Genomic DNA, 4630 nt, shown 5'->3' with positions numbered 1-4630 from the left:
TCTGCACGGAAACCACCAGGCTCAGAGAAGACCAAGGACACCCTCGGTTGGTGTCTTCTCCTCCTCTCTGCAAACCCCACTACTTTCTAGAAGTGATGATGCTACCTAGCTGGGTCATAAAACGTCTGCAAGAAACCCATCCTGCTCAGAGAGCATCAGGGACCCCCCCACAATCCTTCTCTTCCTCTTCCTCCCTTCTAACACTGGTGAAATTTCCTAGTCGGATCATGAAACGCCTGCAAGGAAACCACCCAGCTGAGGGAGCACCGAGGATTTAGAATAATCAGATTTTAGAAAGGTGGAGCTGGAAATGACTCCAAGGATCATCTAGTCGGACTCTCTGCTGGGTGCCGGAAACACAAGCATCACAAGAGGTCGCGTTTCTTCCTCCTCCTCCCTCCTCCTCCTCCTCCTCCTCCTCCTCCTTCTCCTTCTTCTTCTCTCCTCCCTCTCCCTCTCCCTCTTCCTCTTTTTCTCCCTCCTCTCCTCTTTTTCTTCCTCCTCTTCCTCCTCCCTCCTCCCTCCTTCTCTCCTTCTTCCTCTTCCCCCTCTCTTCTTCTTCTTCTTCTTCTCCCTCTTCCTCTCCTCTTCCTCTTCCTCTCTTCCCTTCCTCCTCCTCCTTCCCTTCTCCCTCTCCCTCTTCCTCTTTTTCTTCTTCCTCCTCTCCTCCTCTTTTTCTTCCTCCTCTTCCTCCCCTCCTCCTCCTCCTCCTCTTTCTTCTTCTTCTTCCTCTTTCCCCTTCCCCTTCCCCTTCCCTTCTCCTTTCCTTCTTCTTCTCCTTTTCTTCTCCTTCTCCCTCTCCCTCTTCCTCTTCCTTCTTTTTCTTCCTCCTCCTCTCCTCCTCTTTTTCTTCCTCCTCTTCCTCCCCTCCTCCTCCTCTTCCTCTCCTTCTCCTTCTTCTCCCTCTCCCTCTTCCTCTTTTTCTTCTTCCTCCTCTCCTCCTCTTTTTCTTCCTCCTCTTCCTCCTCCCTCCTCCTCCTCCTCCTCTTCTTCTTCTTCTTCTTCTTCTGCTTCTGCTTCTGCTTCTTCTTTTTCTTCCTCCTCCTCTCCTCCTCTTCTTCTTCTCCCTCTCCCTCTTTTCCTCTTTTTTCCTCCTCCTCCTCCTCCTCCTCCTCCTCCTCCTCCTCCTCCTCCCCTCCCTCCTCCTCCTCCTCCTCCTCCTCCTCCAGAGATGATGGATGAAGAGCCTTCAGTCTTTGTAGGTCAGACTTCCCATGAGTGGACAAACCTTAACCTCAATATGTCATTTCCCCCACCACCACCACCATCACCACGCAGTGCAATCCACGGAAGGTCAAACACGCACAGAAAGAACTGGTGGCAATCACCCTGGTGCGTAATGCCTCATGCCTACCCACCAGGTCATGTGTGTTGGCACGGGCCCATCCTTTGCAGGCGCCTATGGAGGAGAAGAGCACAGCCTACACCCCCCAGCCCCGGGGGAGCCTGGCTGAAATCCCCTTCTCCTTTGGAGAGAGAGCAGATCTCCTTCCAAGGCGTTGAGCAAGACGTGGGAGGGAGAGAAAAGAAACACAAGGAAACCTGAACTGCCTCCCATTAAACCTCTTAATTGCGGGATGTTCCTTTCGGGATGAGTGTCCCGGGAAGGAATGTGGTGGAGGTTGGCTTCATTCGGAAACCGGTTGGGCCGGCCTGCTCGCATTCCCCCATATCTGCTCATCTCCTCTGGGGAAGGCTGGTTTTGGGGAAGGCTGTCTCAAGGGGTGCGTTGCAACACAACTGCCTTGTTTGTGCAAGGAGCCAGTGGGTGGGAAAGCAGTGGACCTGTGAGTAACTCCGTCGCGTTTTCTGGAGTCAGTCAGTCCATGCTAACCTCCTAAATCAGGGCTTCTCAACCGGGGCAAACTTTTAAGACTTCAATTCCCAGGATTCCCCAGCTAGCCATACCGGCTGTGTGGGAGTGGAAGCCCACCCCTCAAAGCAAGCAATCTGGGGAACTCTGGGAGATGAAGTCTATCCGTCTTAAAGATCCTGGCTGGGGAATTCTGGGACTTAAATGCCACCCATTCTCCAAGCCACCAAGATTGAGAACCGTTGCCCCAAACGACCCTCTAACACACAGCCTGCGTTCACACAACCCACCAAGCCTCTTAAAACCCATTGAACACGAATCCCTGCGCCGTTCAATCCACTGCATTGTCCTTAGAAGGGTTATTTCGCGCCACCGTTCCCCTTTTTTGCGAAAACTGTCCCTTCGCGCAGAAGTATAAAACTGAATAGCAAACACCGAGATGCGTTTTCTTAAAAAATGAAAAGGTACATTTATTGAAAACAGTTAATACTTTATACAGTTTCTTCTCACAGAATTGTGTGTCCCCCACCCCCCTCCCTCCCTCCCTCCCTCCCTCCCTCCCCGGTGAAGTTTAGCCAAGGGGCATGGATGCCCCCCCTCCCCACGATCGACAAAACCGAGATGGCAAAATGGTTTACCAACCATCTCAGTTCCAAAAAATATTTAGCCATTTCGGATCCCGCGCAGAGGTTTGCTCAACAGTGGCCCTACTAAGAGTGGTGATCTTTACTCCCGAGGAAGCGTTGGCAACTTTGCAGACTTAATCACAGCCACACCCGGGAGGTTTGTGGGAGTGAAAACAAGGAGCCCATCTGAATGGACTTTCCCCCCCCCCTTTCCATTTTGATCCCTGGAGGGTGTTTTGTTTTAAAATAAAGATTAGGTTCCATTTCTATCTTCTCCAGGTTGGCTTGCAAGCCATGTGTTCTCCACTGCGTGGTTGCAACCCAACACACCTCCAAGCTGGGTCAGTTCTTGTGTGTTCAAGACTTTGATAACAAGACAAGTGTTGTGCATGTATGTCTTTCTAATCTGTATCTATGTTTACTCCAGCAAAGAAAAGGATTGAGGGGTGGGGGGGCATGATAGCTGTCTTTCAGTATTCGAGGGGCTGACACCTGAACCTGTTCTCCAAAGCACCTGAAGTCCAGACAAGGAGAAGCTAACCAAGGAGAGGAGCAACCTGGAATTAAGGAGAAATTTCCTAACAGTGAGGACAATTAACCAGTGGAACAGCTTGCCACTAGAAGTCGACACTACTAGATTTTAAGAAAGATTGGAGAGCTGTTTGTCTACATAGGGTCTCCTGCTTGAGCAGGGGGTTGGACTAGAAGACCTCCAAGGTCCCTTCCAACTCCCTTATTCTGCAATCTATTCTGGACAAGAAGCAACGGATAGAAACTAATCCAGGAGGGAAGCGGCCAAGGAGAAATTTCCTGACAATTAAGTTGCCTTTAAAGGTTGTGGATAACCCAACACTGGAGGTTTTTTAACATGAAATTGGACTACAGTTGGTCTGAAATGGCATAGGGTCTCCTGCTTGAGCAGGGGGTAGGACTAGAAGACCTCCAAGGTCCCTTCCAGCTCTATTCTGATTGATTGATGGATTAAAATGGTCTAGGGTCTCCTGCTTGAGCAAGGGGTTGGACTAGAAGACCTCCAAGGTCCCTTCCTGCTCTATTCTGATTGACTGATGGATTAAAATGGTCTAGGGTCTCCTGCTTGAGCAAGGGGTTGGACTAGAAGACCTCCAAGGTCCCTTCCAGCTCTATTCTGATTGATTGATGGATTAAAATGGTCTAGGGTCTCCTGCTTGAGCAAGGGGTTGGACTAGAAGACCTCCAAGGTCCCTTCCTGCTCTATTCTGATTGACTGATGGATTAAAATGGTCTAGGGTCTCCTGCTTGAGCAAGGGGTTGGACTAGAAGACCTCCAAGGTCCCTTCCAGCTCTATTCTGATTGATTGATGGATTAAAATGGTCTAGGGTCTCCTGCTTGAGCAAGGGGTTGGACTAGAAGACCTCCAAGGTCCCTTCCTGCTCTATTCTGCATTAAGGTATTAAGTTCCCTTCCAATCCTGTTATTCTGTATCCTGTGCATCTCTATGAAGTATTCTGCTTTCTTTCCCAGGGAAGAGAGAGTTAATGGATTGGCAGAGCAGCCGGGGGGGGGGGGGGGAATTCCCATAGAAATTTCCCATAGGCAGAGGGGGGGGCTACAGCAATTAAGGGAGGGGGCTAGGAAATCAGGGGCCATGCTTCCTCTCAAGGGCTGACCCCCTCCCCTCCCCAGCTATTCCCACCTTTTATCAAAATATCCGGCTTTTTGAGGCCCTTGAGGCATCCGGCACCCCGCAATCATGGCCGAATGCTGGTTATCCGATCACGCGACTTTGGAACATGAAACAGGGGAGGGTGTGCACGGGCGTGCCCCAACACATCTGTGCATGCCCAGGGCTTCCCGAGCGCTTCTAATCCAGAGGGCCCTTTGCAATGATTCTCTCTTGTTTTTTTTGCTCCTTAACCTAGTTGCTGTGGGAAAGAATTAAAAGGAGGGGAAAGGAGGGGGAGAAAGGGGAAGAACAACGCAAGTGGGGGGGGGGGGGGGGGGCGGCTACCCAAAACGGGCAGGGGGGAATTGCGGAGGTGCGTGCAAAGGTTTTGGCATGGGAGCCCTGCAGGCGTTGGCCTCGAGCACGGAGGAGCGGCCCTTCATTCTGCCTTCTTGCAACGCAGATTCCCCCTCCCCACACGCTGATGGGTGGGGGGGGTCTCGGTAGCCCTGTGCTCTGTCCCTCACACTTTTGTCCGTTTGTTT

Source organism: Thamnophis sirtalis, unplaced genomic scaffold (genome assembly GCF_051295495.1).
Source record: "Thamnophis sirtalis isolate CommonGarterSnake01/CBP01778 unplaced genomic scaffold, rThaSir2_p1.2 scaffold_11, whole genome shotgun sequence".
NCBI classification, from domain to species: Eukaryota; Metazoa; Chordata; class Lepidosauria; order Squamata; family Natricidae; genus Thamnophis; species Thamnophis sirtalis.
Note: the sequence above shows the minus strand (reverse complement) of the source record.